The sequence below is a fragment of the Schistocerca gregaria genome, chromosome 5 (assembly GCF_023897955.1).
Source record: "Schistocerca gregaria isolate iqSchGreg1 chromosome 5, iqSchGreg1.2, whole genome shotgun sequence".
In the NCBI taxonomy this organism is placed as follows: domain Eukaryota; kingdom Metazoa; phylum Arthropoda; class Insecta; order Orthoptera; family Acrididae; genus Schistocerca; species Schistocerca gregaria.
Genome location: NC_064924.1, coordinates 111,077,436 through 111,098,082, shown reverse-complemented (window position 1 = coordinate 111,098,082; position 20,647 = coordinate 111,077,436). Strand labels below are relative to the sequence as shown.

General features: G+C 47.5%; 1 long non-coding RNA gene across 1 annotated transcript in view; it reads right to left on the bottom strand.

Moving 5' to 3' along the window:
• LOC126272463 (uncharacterized) overlaps window positions 1-20,647 on the bottom strand; it is a 150,707-nt gene that overhangs the window by 36,006 nt on the left and 94,054 nt on the right. Inside the window, exon 3 of the long non-coding RNA XR_007549225.1 lies at window positions 2,164-2,275. This is a non-coding gene — a long non-coding RNA (uncharacterized LOC126272463). The remainder of the gene's footprint in view (window positions 1-2,163; window positions 2,276-20,647) is intronic.

Genomic DNA, 20,647 nt, shown 5'->3' with positions numbered 1-20,647 from the left:
TAGCGCCTAGCTATATAGCCAGCCGCGACACGACGGAGGCACGTGCGCCTCCCATTATTACCGCGTCTTAACGGGTTTCCGGCGCTCCGCTCCGTAGACGTAAAAGGACGTTAAACAGCTCCGGCCGGTCCCGCTAGACGGCCCTGCTGTGTGGGAGCGGCGAGACCGGAGCCGGCACCGCTGCCTGGCATCACACCTCCCTCTGCTGTCACTGCCCGGCGTCTACTGTCGGAGTAACACCCATCTCTGTCAGCCGGGAAGGCACGAGGTTACTTTAAGACCGTATTGCTAATGACTGCGGCCATTCTTCCTCAGCTGCTCTCATATTTCACTGATGTAGGCGAATATATTTCAGATAAGAAACATTTGCTACACTTTCGCAAATTTACGAGGTCTGCTCAAAAATTTCCGGAACACTGTCCACAAATAACAATGTCGTGTGACGAGGGCCACCCGTCGGGTAGACCGCTCGCCTGGTGCAAGTCTTTCGATTTGACGCCGCTTCGGCAACTTGCGCGTCGATGGGGATGAAATGGTGATGAGTAGGACAACACAACACCCAGTCCCTGAGCGGAGAAAATCTCCGAAACAGCCGGGAATCGAACCCGGGCCCATAGGATTGTTGACAGTCTGTCGCGCTGACCACATTTTTGTGTTCTTTATTGTCTCATTTTGTTTGTTACCGTTCGTTGAATTTGTTCATGGCGGACGTCCGATGACACCCGTTCAGATTGTTCGTTGATCCGTTCACTCAGTTTATTTTTTTATTACAGAGGATAGCTAACCCTCTGACCGAATACGCTGAGCTACCGTGCCGGCTGACATCCTGCACGTCTCCTCAAGTCACACTGATCCATAACCTTTGGTTTATAACGACAGCCGCAGGCACACTTTACCGTTAGGTGGTTTTGCGCTGCGAACCACTCAGGTACCGGGGGCGGATACTGTCCACAAAATTTTTCTACGCTTACCTTTTACGTATCGTGCACTGTTTCCTCCTAAATGCTCTTTTTCTCAATTGACTGACCGCTGCCAACGACGCTTCCACTTCCGGAAGCAGTCTCTGTACGCCTCTTGCTGGATCGCAAGAATAAAAACTAAAATTTTCTACGATCACAACAATACCCATGCCCGAGGGAGGACTCGAACCTCCGACAGGAGGGGCCGCGCATACAGTGACATGGCGCCTCTAACCGTGCGGCCACTCCGCTCGGCAGTCACAACGCACGGAAAACGAGGAACACTTGAAGAAGATAGATGGTTGGTGGAGGGACTGGCGGAGGGCAGTTGACCCTCAACATAAACAAGTTATTGAGCATATATACGTGGAATGGCCCGTTACTGTACGATTACACACTGGAAGCAGTTAGATCCATTAATTACCTGGGTTTATGTGCACGGGGTTATTTAAAATAGAATGACCACATAAAACCAGTGGTAGGAAATATGCCAGGTACTTTCATTGGAAGGTTCCTAAGGGAATACCGTCCTCTCACGACAGAGGTAACATATAAAACCCTCGATTTAATATTGCTCCTCACTCTGGCACCCTTAGCATATAGATAGATAGGGGGTATTGGGAAGGGCAGCGATTTTCATCGCAAGTAAGCGCAAAGCCGTGACGGTAATTCTTATCCAGCAACAGTGTCAGACGTTACAACAGAAGCGTTGTGCATGACAGAGTGGCTTACCGTAAAAATTACGAGGACGTGTAATCCTACAATGTTAAACCAGTATATTGCTTAGTTCCACGTATCTCTCGTGAAAAGGTATTCGGAACCGCAGGTAGGCTTACCAACAACAGTTATTTCCACGCGCGGTTCGCGAAATGGGCCAGAGACAGTGCACACGAAGTGCCCTCTGCCACATTCATATCAAGTTGGCTTGCGGAGTATATGTTATAATAATAATGTCGTGTGACGAGGACCTCCCGTTGGGTAGACCGTTCGCCTGGTGCAAGTCTTTCGATTTGACGGCGCTTCGGCGACTTGCCCGTCGATGGGGACGAAATGATGATAATTAGGACAACACCCAGTCCCTGAGCGGAGAAAATCTCCGACCCAGTCGGGAATCCAACCCGGGCCCTTACGATTAACATTCTGTCGCGCTGACCACTCAGCTACGTGGGGCGGACGGAGTATATGCAAATAGAAGTGCAGATACCTGCAGAAGTCGGCTGCTGGGGATTCCTGTCCGCAGCACGTCGCTGTTCGCACGTGGAGCTGGGCGCCGGTGGCGGCGCGGTCTGCGACTAGGAGGCGCTCCTCGTCTCCACCTGCAACAACGGCTCTGCTTATCTGACGCCACTGACAGGTGCGCGATACGACACTGCTTGCAGATATCGCAACCAAACAAAACCTCGTCATGCCGTGTCACGCCCTCTCGTTGTACTCGACTACGACAACATACTAGAACTGTACCAGCTGTGCAGTCTAATTAAAACAAAAATTGTGTCAAGCAAGTTCACTGAACACTATACAATAACAATAAAAGATAGTGTTTCTTCCTCATTCCCTGTGGATTGACAGCAAGCGTCGATGCTATTCGGTTAGAATACGGGGTGACAAATATTGAACTATACGATAAAAAATCGTAACTTCTGAACAGTTTGCGTTAGTTCGTCCAAAGTGCACAGTTGGCCGCGGGGCATGATGGGAATTACTATGCACATGTACGGTACTGGCAACGGCCTTGCCGCAGTGGCTACACCGGTTCCCGTCAGATCATCGAAGTTAAGCGCTGTCGGGCGTGGTCGGCACTTGGATGGGTGACCATCCAGCTCGACATGCGCTGTTGCCATTTTTCGGGGTCCACTCAGCCTCGTGATGCGAACTGAGGAGCTACTCGACCGAATCGTAGCGGCTTCGGTCAAGAATACCACCATAACGACCGGGTGAGCAGTGTGCTGACCCCACGCCCCTCTTATCCGCGTCCACCCCTGACACACACACCCATGCCCGAGGGAGGACTCGAACCTCCGCCGGGACCAGCCGCACAGTCCACTACTGCAGCGCCTTTGACCGCTTGGTTAATCCCGCGCAGCAAGAGATACTTCATTTTGAAATTCAATTAAATACGCTGTTTAGTCTATCTAATATTAATAACAAAAGATAGCCATTTTGGCGTGCGACTAACAAACACAGTAGCGAATCGGAGGAGGAACAAAATTTAGGCGGTCTTTCTCACGATACGAGTACCAAACAAAACATCTGTCATCCGTACCTCATTACGTCATCTTGCCACTGACCTAAGAAGAGCTTCTTGTACCTGAATACGTTGGCTGTAAAGCCAGAAGCATTACAGGTGGACGGGATACGTTTCGTTCTCCGACCGCGTAATAATTACGCCTCGTAGCGGACTCGCTCCGCGGCAAAGCGTGGCGGCAGCGAGCGGTCTCGCTGGACCACCGGGGAGAGGAGCGTCGTTCCAGGTGTGCGCCGGCTGAGACGTGTCTGGACCCGCCGTGGCCGTGGCCAGCCTGCCCTTCGCTTCCACACGGAGGCCCCTGCCGGGAGGGCCACGTCTCGCCTCCAGGTCGCTGACACCGCCCTGCCCTGGCCCTGCCTCACCGAACGGCTCACGCCGCCGTATCCGTCGACGAACAGCCAGCACTAGAAATGACGTCGCGGATAAATGGCTGTGCCGACGCGGATATGCGCCGATATGAAACTTCCTGGCATATTAAAACTGTGTGCCCGACCGCGACTCGAACTCGGGACCTTTGCCTTTCATTGGCAAGTGCTCTACCACACAGTTTTAATCTGCTGCTACCACCATGAGATCAAGTAAGGTAAGAGATAATTCGACAAGTACAGAGGCATATAGATCGATAGTCCCAGACTCAAGGAATCAGCCTAGATGGAGCTGATGCGGGAATGCTGCACCGCAGCAAGGTCCAAGTGGAGGTGGTTAGCCGTTGCCTTTCTCCAACGTGTTACAAAGTGTCGAGTGTGTATCTGTGTCGTGTGAACGACTGAGATGAGTGTGTGTAATGTTGTGTTTGTGTTGTGATGGATGAAGGGATGTGAGAGAATGAAACCCAGTGTTGCCACATAGCTTGTTCATCTCTAAAAGGACGCCGAGAGGTCTCAGGCACTGCAGCCATCGACTGTGCGGCTGGTCCCGGCGGAGGTTCGAGTCCTCGCTCGGGCATGGGTGTGTCTGTTTGTCCTTAGGATAATTTAGGTTAAGTAGTGTGTAAGCTTAGGGACTGATGACCTTAGGAGTTAAGTCCCGTAAGATTTCACACACGTTTGAACATTTTTTTCTAAAAGCACCAAGGGTGCCAAAGAGCTTAACGTCCCAGTCCCACGGATGGATCACTATCAATGTCGGACACTGGCGCGAAGACTGGCAATCAGAAACTTTCGCTTCCGCATTTTCTCCCACTGCCGGCCAAATACTGGCAGTGAAAATTTTATTTACCAACAGCATTCCAACCGGCTTACCTCCAAGTCGAACGCCACTGTATAGGTGCGTGTTAACGACTAGGTCTTGATACGTTTTAAAATATCGGTAATCCAATGTATTGATACTTTAAAAAAATGTCGTTATCGGTTCTCGATACATCGAAAACAGTTATCAATGTGTGGACGGAAATGGTATCGACGTAACGGCCAAAAATAGTGTCGGCTGCACATTGTAAATATACTGCCAGTTTTAGGGCTGTATGTTTAAGTATCGATTTATTATTAGATTTTCTGTACATCAACAAGCTAGCAGCCTGCTTATCCCCCTTAGAGAAAGAACTGAAAGGAAAACGATGCACGTTCACGCCTGGTGATAAACACTTTGCTAACAATGGTAATCGCAAGTAAGTGGAACAATAAAAGGTGTTACGATGGGTCCTCCGTTGGATTTCGTCACATATCGGATTTGTCTGGAATATTTCATGTCGAGTTCCCTGCTGTTTCCTTTCTGCAATCGCCAATGACCTAGCAGTTGTAATGTCAAAATTGCGTGGCGGAATTAAACGTTGCATTTTCTGTCGGTAGCGCCGAGCGCCAATTACTTGATGATGTTGATGATGATGATGATGATGGTGTTTGGTTTGTGGGGCGCTCAACTGCGCGGTTATCAGTGCCCGTACAAATTCCCAACCTTTGCTCAGTCCAAACTCGCCCAATTCATGGATGACGATGAAATGATGAGGACAACACAAACACCCAGTCATCTCGAGGCAGGTGAAAATGCCCGATCCAGCAGGGAATCGAACCCGGGACCCCGTGCTCGAGAAGCAAGAACGCGACTGCGAGACCACGAGCTGCGGACCCCAATTACTTGACCATTTTTCCTCGCACGTCTCCGCCAACCGTAAGGAGCAATATTGTCATTTCGATTTTTGTTCATCATTTTCAGCAGCTGTCTGTGAAGAACGTCTATATGAAGAAATAGCACACTAGTTGCGTTAAAAATCGCTGGTAACTCAGGTCGGACATCTTGTATTCCCTTCACACCACCACTCTTCAGTGCAATCTTCTTCTTTGTGCCAATTATACGTGCTACGCACAGTCAAAGAGAATGAGTGGACGTGGTTAAAGCTCAAAAAGAAAGAAGACTCCTTCACACAGTGAAGCAGACTCCTAACTAAGGTACGAGCATATTGGATTGGCTCCCAAATGTGTGAGTGGCTCGAAGGCTTCTTTAGTAATAGAACCCAGTACGTTGTCCTCGATGGTGAGTGTTTATCGTAGGTGAAGGTATCATATAAAGTGCCTCAGGGAAGTGTGGTAGGTCCGCCGTTGTTTTCTATCTATATAAATGATCTTTGGGATAGGGTGGACAGCAATGTGTGGCTGTTTGCTGATGATGCTGTGGTGTACGGGAAGGTGTCGTCGTTGAGTGGCTGTAGGAGGATACAAGATGACTTGGACAGGATTTGTGATTGGTGTAAAGAATGGCAGCTAACTCTAAATATAGATAAATGTAAATTAATGCAGATGAATAGGAAAAAGAATCCTGTAATGTTTGAATACTCCATTAGCAGTGTAGCGCTTGTCACAGTCACATCGATTAAATACTTGGGCGGAACACTGCAGAGCGATATGAAGTGATACAAGCATGTAATGGCAGTTGTAGGGAAAGCGGATATTCGTCTTCGGTTCATTGGTAGAATTATGGGAAGAAGTGGTTCATCTGTAAAGGAGACCGCTTATTAAACACTAATACGACCTATTCTTGAGTACTGCTCGAGCGTTTGGGATCCCTGTCAGGTCGGATTGAGGGAGGACATAGAAGCAATTCAGAGGCCGACTGCTAGATTTGTTACTGGTAGGTTTGATCATCACACGAGTGTTACGGAAATGCTTCAGGAACTCGGGTGGGAGTCTCTAGAGGAAAGGAGGCGTTCTTTTCGTGAATCGCTACTGAGGAAATTTAGAGAACCAGCATTTGGGGCTGACAGTAGTACAATTTTACTTCCGCCAACTTACATTTCGCGGAAAGACCACAAAGATAAGATAAGAGAGATTAGGGCTGGTACAGTCATTTTTCCCTCGTTCTGTTTGGGAGTGGAGCAGGGAGAGAAGATGCTAGTTGTGGTACGAGGTACCCTCCGCCACGCACCGTATGTTGGATTGCGGAGTATAGATGTAGACGTAGATTGAAGTAAAATTATGTTCTAGGGCAATTTAAAAAAAAATAAAAAAAACTTTAAATATTTGTCGAAAATTGCGAAAAAAATATAGTATAAAAAGGAAAATATCGATATTTTATCAACAGCCCTATTAGTGACATCGGTTACGGAGCCTGGTTAAGAGGCGTAGATCCCCCCCCCCCCCCCCTGTCAATACATTAAGTGAATAGGGAAGAAAAGAGATAATACTGATACGATGAACCCTCCACCATGCACTGTACAGTGGCTTGTAAAGTACATCTATAGATATAGTTGCAGCGAAACAGCCCACTCCATCTGGTCTGTAATCTAAGAATATTGTCGCTGCCCACGTGGGGCGGTCGCGGCACTGCCCCAGAGGCACTCCAGAGGAATCGAGGGCGAAGAAAGCTTTCCTTTTGGCGTGGCAGAAGAGCCACCGGCCTGGCTGCTCTTCTGTCTGGCGACTGTGGCTGCAGCTGCGGTCACGGAGCCAGACGCGTGTAACGGGACGCGCAGCCTGAGTCACGCCAGCCAGGCTCTCTCCACACAACACTCCACTCCCATTCACAACGGGGCTCGCCTCCCAGACACTACGCCAGAGCACAGTTGGTCTGTTTGGGTGTTCTTACAGAAGTCAGTACGGGCACGGCCAACAAGCGGCGGGATGGAAACTCGTTGCGGAATGACGCAACATCAGGGTGTAGCGACCTGTCGACGATAGTTTCATTAGAGACTTCAGAAGCTCGACATGCGGGAAAGACAGTAGGAAAACTGTCGTATAAATCTCGAAAAAGCCGTTAGCGATTTAGGGAATCCACTGGAAAGTTAAATCAGCATCGCCGCGTACGCATTAGAATCGCCGTCCAGTCGACGAATTCTAATGTCCCAAATATGGCACTTTTCGATCGACAACTAAAAGGCATGCAAAGTCGCAGACCATGTAAGTACACTATATTCCATGTGCACGCAACCACTAAGTACGCTAAGAAACAACTACACGTAGACGCCCTATCATCATATGATGACCCATCTATTATTGTCCTTCCCTAGAGTAGCCGCGCGGGATTAGCCGAGCGGTCTCAGGCGCTGCAGTCATGGACTGTGCGGCTGGTCCCGGAAGAGGTTCGAGTCCTCCCTCGGGCATGGAGGTGTGTGTTTGTTAGGTTAAGTAGTGTGTAAGCTTAGGGGCTGATGACCTTAGCAGTTAAGTCTCCATAAAATTTCATACACACACACACCTTCCCCAGAGTATTCAGTTGCAGTCCCTGTCTCAGGGTTTTTGAACTTTTATAATTCCTTGTTAGTGCTACAGCTGTTATATTCTCCATACATACCGTGTTAACATGTTTTGCGGAATACCGACGCTGTGGTATGGACAAATCAGCAGATGCCAAACACTGTCTCACAAGCAAACATAGAATTATTTTGACCAAACGTAATTCCTGCCCGAGTACCGATTTACGAGACGAGGTTATGCATCAATTAGTTCCTCCGCGACAGCAGCTGGTACATTAGGAGGTGGGCGCTCCTTGCTGAGCAATTACAAAGAAATACAGTCACGTAAAAAAGGATCAGTACACCGTGTTTCATTAGAACTAAAGGTCACAAATGAGATGTTATTTGGTTAACTAACGGTATGTTATTTCCTTCCTAATCTACATATGTAATAAGATTAACGAAATTCCCGGCCGGAGTGACCGAGCGGTTCTAGGCGCTACAGTATGGAACCGCGCGACCGCTACGGTCCCAGTTTCGAATCAGCCTCCGACATCGATGTGTGTGATGCCATTAGGTTAGTTAGGTTTAAGTAGTTCTAAGTTGTAGGGGACTGATGACCTCAGAAGTTAAGTCCCATAGTGTTCAAAGGCATTTGAACCATTAACGAAATTAGCTTCCTACAAAAAGTAAACAAAAATTCTGTACGACCTGGTTTCACACAGTGGGAAAGAAAGTATTCATAGAAACAATGAAAATTACAATGTACATACATATAACGACAATGCCACTATGTTGAAGGCATTCCTCTTTGTGTGTCACTTCTGTTAACCTCTTTGGCAAGGAATGAACCAATATTTGAGTAGTCCCAGACTTAAGGTTTTCCATTCTTATTGTAGACATTCTTATAGAGCAGTCTTACTGCGTATTTCCTTTTATCTGGCCATACTTTCAAGCGTACTCCAAACGAGTTCAGTTGGATTAAGGTCTTCGCTCTTGAAACTTGAGAACTTGGAGAGTATGGTGCAACAACAACAGACGAACATTTTCAACTGTATGTTGTTAGAAGTGGTAATTTGTGCCTAAGCCCAAGCTATCAACACTTTATTGCATTTTTTTCCTTTAGAATATTTAAATTCTAAAATCGAAGCAGGTTACCGTCAACAAAACAACTTGCCCAGCGCTAGATGTAGCTTTACTGTGTGGTTGTCTTCACAGAAAAATTCCGCCATCATTTACAAATATGTTAAAATTACTTTCACCTCTGTGAACAGTACCTTTTCCCGAAACTTGTGTTCTTGCTTATATGCTCTTGAAACTCTCAATTTCTTGTTCTTCTCGCTGGTGGGCGTTTTTCTTCTAGATGCACTAGTTCCTTAACTTGCACTGCTTTAACGAACAGTACTCAGTATGATTTCCTTTCAGATTTGATCATTAACATGAGCAGACAATGCAGACACTGTCAATTTATGACCATTTTGACCATCTCTATTAATATAGTTCGCCTTTTTTTGCCTTTACTTCTGTAGTCGCCCTCAACTTTCACTATTAATGAAGTGTATGTGTTTCTATGGATTGAGCGGCTGCCCAGCTTCTTCCAATAATATCAGCTACACTATGTGATCAAAAGTATCCGAACACCCCCAGAATGAGCAGAGAGAGCAGAATGGGGTACTCCGCGGAACTCACGGTCTTTCAACGTGGTCAGGTGATTAGGTGTCACTTGTCCCATACGTCTGTATGCGAGATTTCCACGTTCCTGAGCATCCCTAGATTCACTGTTTTCGATGTGATAGTGAAGTGGAAAAGTGAAGGGACACGTACAGCACAAAAGCGTACAGGCCGATCTCGTCTGTGGACTGACAGAGACCGCCGGCAGTTGAAGAGGGTCGCAATGTGTAATAGGCAGACATGTATCTAGATCATCACACAGGAATTCCAAACTGCATAAGGATCCACTTAGAGTACTAAGACAGTTAGGCGGGAGGTGAGAGAACTTGGATTCCATGGTCGAGCGGCTGCTCGTAAGTCACACATCACGCCGGTAATTGCAAACGATGCCTCGCCTGATATAAGGAGCTAAAACACTGGACGATTGGGCGATCCGATGGCAGGGTGTGGGTATGGCGAATTCCCGGTGAACGTCATCTCCCTGAACGTCATCTCCCAGCGTGTGTAGTGCCAACAGTAAAATTTGGGAGCGGTGGTGTTACGGTGTGGTGGTGTTTTTCGTGGAGGGGGCCTGCACCCCTGATTGTTTTGTGCGGCATTATTATAGCACAGGCCTACATTAAAGTTTTAAGCACCTTCTTGCTTCTCACTGTTGAAGAGCAATTTGGAGATAACGATTGCATCTTTCAATACGATCGAGCACCTGTTCATAGTGCACGACCTGTGGGGGAGTGGTTACACGATAATAAAATCACTGTGATGAATTGGCCTGCACAGAGTCCTGACCTTAATCCTTTAGAACACCTTAGGGATGTTTTGGAACGCTGACTTCGTGCCAGGCCTCACCGACCGACATCGACACCTCTTCTCAGTGTAGCACTCCGTGAAGAATGGGCTGCCATTCCCCAAGAAACCTTCCAGCACCTGAATGAACGTATGTCTGCGAGATTGGAAGCTGCCATCAAGGCTAAGGGCAGGCCAACAACATATTGAATTCCAGCATTACCGATGGAGTGCGCCACGAACTTGAAAGTCATTTTCAGCCAGGTGACCTGATACTTTTGTTCACATAATGCATTTTTCAAAACGATTTTCCCTTGTCATATTGGGAGATAACTGTTTGCCTTTCCTCTAAGTTGTTTCCTTTCCTTTGCGGCCTATTTTGCTGTTGTTCGTCATGTATCGCGTAGGAGAACGAACATGCACGAGATGTACTCGTAGTTTGCCGCTGAAGGGGTTCCTTTGTGCAAGCGGCTCGTTAGTCGTTTGAATGTTTACGTTTCTAATAGTGTACGAATACTTTTTTCTCCCCTGTGTCAGGTCAGCTGGCATTGGATTTTTATTTACTTTCTGCAGAAGGCTAATGTAGTTCACCCTTTTACATGTACATATTAGGAAGGAAACTGTTAGTTTAGCAATCAATTCGCTGTAAACACAGAGAAATTTTCATATATTATTTTCTTTATATTATTTATTAAAAAAAAGCATTAATAACTGTAGACCAATAAGACTGTAACAATAAGAAGTCTTTGGTGTTAGATTCATAAGCATCCGAGCCAACTTACATTTCTATTCGGTGGGTTCCTCTGTACTGTTAATGAAATGAAATGAAATAATGTCAGTTTAACAAATAAGATCTCCAGCTGCGATTTTAGTTTTTGTAAATGAAAAACACCGTGTGAACCTTTTCCCCATGCCCGTATGTCGGCTCTTTTTACACTGCAACGACAATGGCGACTCACTAGTAAACCTCCACGTAGACATTCTCACAATCCTTGTACGAACATCTGAATTCTTTCGTATTCTTATCACGTGATAACGACGGTCTTCGGCTGCTTGTTTCGTACAAAACGCCGGCACCACTTCATTTGAAATACCAATACAGCATTAGTTACAATAATCAAGCCCAGACGGAGGAGGGGGAAGACATCGAAACCTCCGCGCATCTTTCAGACCCGACGAGGCAAGGAAATTTTATCCAAGAACGTCGTTGCAAGAAACTAAGTTCCCACCAAAAGGAGCAAGACTGTACGTCACGTGGCTTACACGGTATTAACCTTCGCTTCCGAACTGCCTACCAAACACGGACGGAGATTAAAGCTCAGCCTCGTGGGTTTTTCCACTTGCCGTTACCTTCGCGGCTCTTCAGCTTTCCACGGGAGCAGAATAAAAGAAGGATGTTCTTCACACAACGGAAAATTTAACAGCCCTCAGACGCGGAGAATGTGCCACATTGGACGATCTCGGATTGTGCAACCAATGTCGGGAATTGTTACTGTGATCAAAGCGTCACGTGCTGTAACTATGACGATTGAGAAGATGGGAATGTTAAGCAGAAACGTATACGAAAACGAATAAGGCACGGTGAACTGTTTTGTAGCCTTCAGAAAACATTCTGTACACCGTCTGGCTTTGTCGCCGAGCATACATATCGATAGTCGACTGACTATGCACTGCACACAGCTGTTGTTAAACAGAGATTCTGAGAAGCATCTTGAACCTTACCTCAATTGATCAACCTTCCCATGTTTGCAAACACACACACACACACACACACACACACACACACACACACACACACCGCAAGTGCTTGCCAGAGGATACTTCGTACCAAAATTTGGCGATTTTCTTTTTTACTCCATTCTCATACGGAGCCACATATATGCTTCGTTATGCGCCCCAATCTCTCATTCTCACGACTGCGAGATACACGGTGGAGACATCACAATAAACCAGCGCTCTGAATTTACTTCGCCGGCATCCTTCGTAGATTTTACATTTAAATTCGCTGAGCATATCTGTAACATGGCGTTGTGGTTTATAACAACCCAGCAGCGTCTTTGGTACGAATTCAGTTGCTATGCCCTTCTGATAAGGATTCCAATCGCTAGAGCGATACAGTAGATTTGGCAGCGGCAGCATCCGCTACGCGGTTGTATCTATATCTGCAACACAATTTCTGAGAAGCATTCTAACCAATTTCAGTCTGACACCCGCCTTTGCTTCTCCTAACATCACGTGTTCTCATTTCGAATTGCTTTCCACTGTTAACTCAAAATTTATTAAACGATGCGACACATTCCAGATGTTTTAGGGGATAAAATTGTTATCCGATATTACCTAGTTCTCCTTTTTTTATGGGTATTACTCTGTGTTTCTCCACATTTAGAGCGAGCTACATTTCACTGCACCAAGTAGTAATGCTGTTTAATCGTTCAGCGTTCCTTTAAGTTCATGTAGCAATAGTCCGCCCCCGGTAGCTAAGTGGATCCCGGCACGGTAGCTCAGTGTGTTCAGTCAGAGAGGTAACTGAGTGAATGGATCAATAATGAACTTCTATGGGCGTCAGGTGACGTCCGCCACAAACAATTGAAACGAACAATACCGAACAAAATGAGATTACAAAAAAAAAAGTGGTCAGCGCGACAGAATGTCACTCCTACGGGCCCGGGTTCGATTCACAGGTGGGTCGGAGATTTTTCTCCACTCAGGGACTGGGTGTTGTTGTCCTAATCATCATAATTTCATCCGCATCGACGACTAAGTGGCCGAAGTGGCGTCAGATCGAAAGACTTGCACCCGGCGAACCGTCCACCCGACGTGAGGCCCTAGTCACATGACATTGGTATCTAGCAATAATATTTTCTGAAGACGACAGCAAAGTCCATTCAAAGTGCGGCCGTAGCTGAGACATCAACTACGCGTTTTGACAAAACTGGCTGTTGTATCCACGGACCCAACCAACCAACCAACCAACTCGCGCACGCGCGCCCTGACCGTGACATCGCTGGCCACAGTTCCTGTCGCGGCCGTCGGCGTCTCAGGGCGTTACCGCCGACGGAAGAGGTCGCGCCATGGCGGAGCTCGGGTCCGCAGCGCCCTCTGCCTTTTGCATATAAGGAGGAGCGATGGCCACGAGACGGACAGTGTACTGTCGATTGTCTATTGCTAGCCTTTCGTCGAGTTTATAGCGGAGCCACTGCAGTGTGATATTTGCTATTGTATTAGACTAGGCACAGTACACAGATATCTCTTGGATATTACTTGGAGTTGTATTGTTGGTGCACGTTTCGTCATAAATAAAGATAAGTTATCTCTTCACTCTAGTTGGCGCAATTCTTGTCATTAATTATTTTTCGCCCAACAGACATACACTCCTGGAAATGGAAAAAAAAAAACACATTGACATCGGTGTGTCAGACCCACCATACTTGCTCCGGACACTGCGAGAGGGCTGTACAAGCAATGATCACACGCACGGCACAGCGGACACACCAGGAACCGCGGTGTTGGCCTTCGAATGACGCTAGCTGCGCAGCATTTGTGCACCGCCGCCGTCAGTGTCAGCCAGTTTGCTGTGGCATACGGAGCTCCATCGCAGTCTTTAACACTGGTAGCATGCTGCGACAGCGTGGACGTGAACCGTATGTGCAGTTGACGGACTTTGAGCGAGGGCGTATAGTGGGCATGCGGGAGGCCGGGTGGACGTACCGCCCAATTGCTCAACACGTGGGGCGTGATGTCTCCACAGAACATCGATGTTGTCACCAGTGGTCGGCGGAAGGTGCACGTGCCCGTCGACCTGGGACCGGACCGCAGCGACGCACGGATGCACGCCAAGACCGTAGGATCCTACGCAGTGCCGTAGGGGACCACCGCCACTTCCCAGCAAATACGGGACACTGTTGCTCCTGGGGTATCGGCGAGGACCATTCGAAACCGTCTCCATGAAGCTGGGCTACAGTCCCGCACACCGTTAGGCCGTCTTCCGCTCACGCCCCAACATCGTGCAGCCCGCCTCCAGTGGTGTCGCGACAGGCGTGAATGGAGGGACGAATGGAGACGTGTCGTCTTCAGCGATGAGAGTCGCTTCTGCCTTGGTGCCAATGATGGTCGTATGCGTGTTTGGCGCCGTGCAGGTGAGCGCCACAATCAGGACTGCATACGACCGAGGCACACAGGGCCAACACCCGGCATCATGGTGTGGGGAGCGATCTCCTACACTGGCCGTACACCTTTGGTGATCGTCGAGGGGACACTGAATAGTGCACGGTACATCCAAACTGTCATCGAACCCATCGTTCTACCATTCCTAGACCGGCAAGGGAACTTGCTGTTACAACAGGACAATGCACGTCCGCATGTATCCCGTGCCACCCAACGTGCTCTAGAAGGTGTAAGTCAACTACCCTGGCCAGCAAGATCTCCGAATCTGTCCCCCATTGAGCATGTTTGGGATTGGATGAAGCGTCGTCTCACGCGGTCTGCACGTCCAGCACGAACGTTGGTCCAACTGAGGCGCCAGATGGAAATGGCATGGCAAGCCGTTCCACAGGACTACATCCAGCATCTCTACGATCGTCTCCATGGGAGAATAGCAGCCTGCATTGCTTCGAAAGGTGGATATACGCTGTACTAGTGCCGACATTGTGCATGCTCTGTTACCTGTGTCTATGTGCCTGTGGTTCTGTCAGTGTGATCATGTGATGTATCTGACCCCAGGAATGTGTCAATAAAGTTTCCCCTTCCTGGGACAATGAATTCACAGTGTTCTTATTTCAATTTCCAGGAGTGTAGCTACATCCTGGTCACTAGCACGCTTTGTACAATTTGTGGTGGCTGCCCCAAAAGTACCGCCGAGGACCTTGGATTTGGGAGCCGTCACAAAACTAGCGGTCGTGCTGCGCTGCCTTTGGACGCACACTATGATTCCCTGGTTATACTACACATCGGAAATGCTACAGAGAGACCACCAGGTGAGCTGCGTCGCAGCTAATGCGTGTGGGGCTGCCTGATGGGCGTAGGTAACCGAATGATAAGCCGCCTGAACAGCGCGTCTCTTCGCTAAGGAAGGTTCCATGAGGCTTGAGATAAGATCGTAGCGGTCTGTTTATGAAATGGCTTAGAGAACAATGATGAGCTAACAATGGTGCAGTTGGATGCGGATCTTAATGCGGTGATATCACGAAAAGAGACACTCAAGGAAGTGCGTCTGGTGAGGCTTATTTCCCACGGTCTTTGTTAGGCAAGTAGCTACGAAAGACAGGAAGATTTTGTAGCAGGAACACTGGCACTATACATTCATAGTAAATAAAAGTAAGACTATATCTGCAATTGGGCGAAAAGCTCCGATATTGTGTGATCACACTACTCCTAACCATTGTAAGTAGGTTGTTTAGGTTTTTTTTTTATTGGTAACGCCGCCGCCACGTAGCGCCATGTATGAAAATCACTGGCTGTGCCGTGTGCAGTCTGTGGCTGGTTTGTATTGTTGTCTGCCATTGTAGTGTTGGGCAGCGGCACCTGGATGCTAACAGCGCGTAGCGTTGCGCAGTTGGAGGTGAGCCGCCAGCAGTGGTGGACGTGGGGAGAGAGATGGCGGAGTTTTGAAATTTGTAAGAATTGGTGTCATGAACTGATATATATATTATGACTATTAAGGTAAATACATTTTTTCTTCTCTATTAAAATCTTTCATTTGCTAACTATGCGATCAGTAGTTAGTGCCTTCAGTAGTTTGAATCTTTTATTTAGCTGGCAGTAGTGGCGCTCGCTGTATTGCAGTAGTTCGAGTAACCAAGATTTTTGTGAGGTAAGCGATTTGTGAAACGTATAGGTTAATGTTAGTCAGGGCCATTTTTTTTTTTGTAGGGATTTTTGAAAGTCAGATTGCGTTGCGCTAAAAATATTGTGTGTCAGTTTAAGCACAGTCATGTATAATTGTTCTAAGGGGACGTTTTACCATGAAGTATCCAGCAAGAAATGTCCGGCACAATTTGAGATGAAGCAAACACACTAATGTTGTTGTCGTGTAACCACTCCGCCACAGGCCGTGTGCTATGAACAGGTTCTCGACCGTACTGAAAGATGCAACCACCATCCCCGAATTGCTCTTGAACTGTGGGAAGCAAAAAGGTTCTTAAGACTTCAGTGTAGCCCAGTGCTGTGATACTGCTACGCAAAAGAACTCTGTGAGAAACACGACCACACCATAATACCACCGCCTCCGAATTTTACTGTTGGTACTACGGTGGGTCGGCCACGCTAGTCTCGCGTTTCTAGGCGCTCAGTCCGGAACCGAGCGACTGCTACGGTCGCAGGTTCGAGTCCTGCCTCGGGCATGGATGTGTGTGAGGTTAGTTAGGTTTAAGTAGTTCTAAGTTCTAGGAGACTGATGACCATAGATGTTAAGTCCCATAGTGCTCAGAGCCATTTTTACTATGGTGGATGACGTTCACCGGGCATTCGCCATACCCGCACTCTGCCATCAGATCGCCACATTCCGTACTGTGATAGTCAATCCATACAACGTTGTTCCACTGTTCAATCGTCCAATGTTTTCGCTCCTTACACCAAGCGAGTTATCGTTCGTCATTTATTGCCGTGATGTGCGGCTTATGAGCAGCCGCTCGACCATGAAATCCAAGTTTTCTCACCTCCCGCCTAACAGTCATAGTACTTGCAGTGGATCTTGATGCAGTTTGGAATTCCTGTGTGATGGGCTGGATAGATGTCTGCCTATTACACATTACGACCTTCTTCAACTGAAAGCGGTCTCTATCAGTCAACAGACGAGGTTGGCCTGTATGCTTTTGTGCTGTATGTATCCCTTCACGTTTCCACTTCACTGTCACATCGGAAACATGAACCCTGCGATGTTTAGGAGTGTGGAAATCTCGCATACAGACGTATGACAAGTGACACCCAATCACCTGACAACGTTCGAAGTCCATGAGTTCCGCGGAGCGCCCAATTCTGGTCTCTCACGATGTCCAATGACTACTGAGATCTCTGATATGGAGTACGTGGCAATAGGTCGCAGCACAATGCACCTAATATGAAAAACATATGTTTTTGGGAGTGTCCAGAGAGTTTTGATCGCGTAGAGTGTCAAGGGACTCGTGCGTCCAAATGGCAGCGAAACGGTTAAATCTCTGACGAAGCAGTACGTAGGTAACGCAGTGTTCCCGGCGTACGGTGAACACTGAGTACGCTCGCTGTGGTGTGCCGTGTCGTGCCGGCAGCCGGAATCAGATAACACAGCTCTGGTAGGCGTTCACGTGCCGTGGCTGTGGAGTCGCACGCCGCAGCCGTGGCGCCCACCGCCTGCCTCCCTGGGAGGGCCCTGGAAACGGAACGGGAGGGAGGGATCTGATAGCGGCCGGGTCGCTTCTTTCATCGCCGTCCCTCCCCCCCCCCCCCCCCCTCCCCCCCGCCTTGCCCCACTGCTCTGCCAGCCCCGTAGCCGGACAATGGCCGAACCCTGTTTGCGCAGGTGGGCGTACAATAGACGGCGGGAATATTCGCCGGGACTGCGATAGCGAGTGAATTGTCGCCGCTGCCTCAGGAGCAACTGCAGAGCAGCAAAAACAGCGCAGCGGAGCTGTAAGCGACAGTGTCTTGGTGATAAGGACATTTTATTCACCAGAAAGACTCCATTTATTGACAAAAGCTTCTCCGATATGCAAGGAAAAAGTATGCAAAGGGCACACTACCAGTACAATCTTCGCCTCTAATTGATGCATTGAACACCTGCGACAAAACTCATGGCATATCTCCTAATATCGTGTCGGACCTCCTATCGTAGGGCATAGTGCAGTAGCTCGACTAGGCACGCACTCAACAAGTCGTTGGAACCCCCTGCAGAAATATTGAGCCATGCTGCCTCTGTAGCCGTCAATAATTGCGAAAATGTTGCCGGTGCACGATTTTGTGCGTGAACTGACGTCTCAATTATGTCCCACTCCCACGGGTTTCATGTCGCGCGATATGGGTGGCCAAATCATTCGCTCAAATTGTCACAACGTTTTTCAAGCCAATAAGGAACAATTGTGGCCAGGTGACATGGCCATCTATAAAAGTTCCATCGATGTTCGGGAACATAAGGTCCATGAATGGGTGCAGATGGTCTACAAGTAGCCGAACATAAGCCTCATCGGTTCAGCTGGACGGTATGACCCAGTCCATTCCATGTACATACAGCCCACAGTATTATGGAGTCACCACCAGCTTGCACAGTATCTCGTTTCCAACCTCAGTCAATGGCGTCACATCCGAACCCTATCATCAGCTCTTACCAACTGAAATCGGGACTCATCTGACGAGGCGACGGTTTTCAGTTCGTCCAGGCTCCAGGCGGTATAATCACGAGCCCAGGAGAGGCTCTACAGACAATGTAGTGCCATTAGCAAAGGCTCTCGCGTCGGCTGGCCGCTGCTGTCGCCAGTTAACGCCAGATTTCGCCTGACTGTCCCCACGGATACGTTCGCCGTGCTTCCCACTTTGATTTATGCGGTTATTTTCCGCAGTGTTGCTTGTCTCTTAGCACAGCTCTATGCAAACGCCGCTGCACTCGGAGGCCGTCGCCCACAGCGTTATTCGCTGTGAGAGATAATGCCCGAATTCCCTAACGATTCCAGAAAGGACAGAGTTACGCGTTCCCTCGACAGCGAGGTCATCAGAGGCCTTGGGAACGAAACTGTTCGTGCCCTTTCGAAAGCAACCACCCTGGCATTTGTCTAGAGTAATTCAGGGCGATCATGTAAACCTACATGTGTATGGGGCCGGATGGTAGACTGAACCCTCGTCCTCACAAATAAGAGGCCACCGTGCCAACCATTGAGCCAATTTAGACGATAACTGAAAATTTCTTACTTGATATGGTACAGTATTTTGCTTTTGTGGGCTACCGCAGGCGAGCACGGTTCTTCTGGGGACGGATGGTTTTGTCTTGGGCTAGCTGGTTAAAGCGGGACCTATAGCTGAACCGTGCTTGATAATCACAGCAAAAGAATTATGCCCTTGTTCACAGACGAAGAACATCGTTTCCGAAAGGTGGTTCAACCCACCTCGCGGGATATGCCAGTTAGCAATGCGGTAAAACACTAACACGGAAAAAAATACTTGTTCATATGATTTGAGAACTTAGAAAAAAGCATTTGACAATCTATGATGGTGAAAGTACTTTGAAATTCTGACAAAAGTAGATAAGCGCTGTAGGGAAAGACTGCAAACATTCAGTATGTACAACAACCAAGAGGTAACAACGAGAATCTAAGATCAAGAACGAAGTACTCTGATTCAAAAGGATGTATGAGAGGAATGCAGCCTTAGGCCCCTACTGTTTAATCTGTGCATCGAAAAAGCAATGACGCAAATGAACAAAAGTTCGAGAGTAAGATTAAAATTCACACTGAAAGGATATCAATTACAAGATTCGCTGCTAAATTGATGTCTTCACTGAGAAACAATTACAAGATCTGTTGAATGGAGTGGACTGTCGGATAAGAACAGAATATGAAATAAGGATAAACCAAAGAGACAAATCTATAGAGCACTAGCAGAAATAAAATAATAGGTAATTTTAACAAAATGGGGAACCACAAAGAGGAAGAAGTTAAGAAATTTTGCTACCTTGGAAGCAAAATAATGTATGATAGTTGAAGAAAGAAGACAAAAAGCACAGGCAAAGAAGACATTTCTATCAAAAAAGTCTACTAGTGTCAAACATCAGTCTTAATTGTAGGAATAGATTTCCGAGTATGCCCGTTTGGCACACAGCATTGTATGGTAGTGATTGTGGACTTCGGAAACACCGGGGAAAAGAAGAATAGAAGCATTTTAGATGTGATGCTATAGAATAATACTGAAAATATGGTGGACTGATAAGATGAGGAATGCGGAGGTTCTCCAAAGAATCGACTAATAAAACCACATACGCAACAAATAACAATAAGAAGGGACAGGATGATAGGACATCTATTAAGACAGCAGTGAGTAACTTCCGTGATACCAGACGGATCTGCAGAGCGTAAAAACTCTAGGCCAAGAGATTTGAATCCATTCATCAAATAATTGAGGACGTAGTATACAACTGCTGCTCTGAAATGCAAAGGTTATAACACTCGAGGAATTCGTGATGTGAAGCATAAACCAGTCAGAAGACTGACAATTCAAGACCAGTGGCTGATTGGACCTGTGCTAAGATCTAAGAGATCTCAGGCATGATATTAGATCATTGGGTGATAGGTTATAAACATTTTGGCATCAATGAAAATAGCTAATTATTCACGGCCAATAGCTCAACAGTCATGAAATTATATCCATCTCCATAGCAGCTTTTCGAGGATGATGCTGTAGCATACAGAGCCGGCCGGAGTGGCCGTG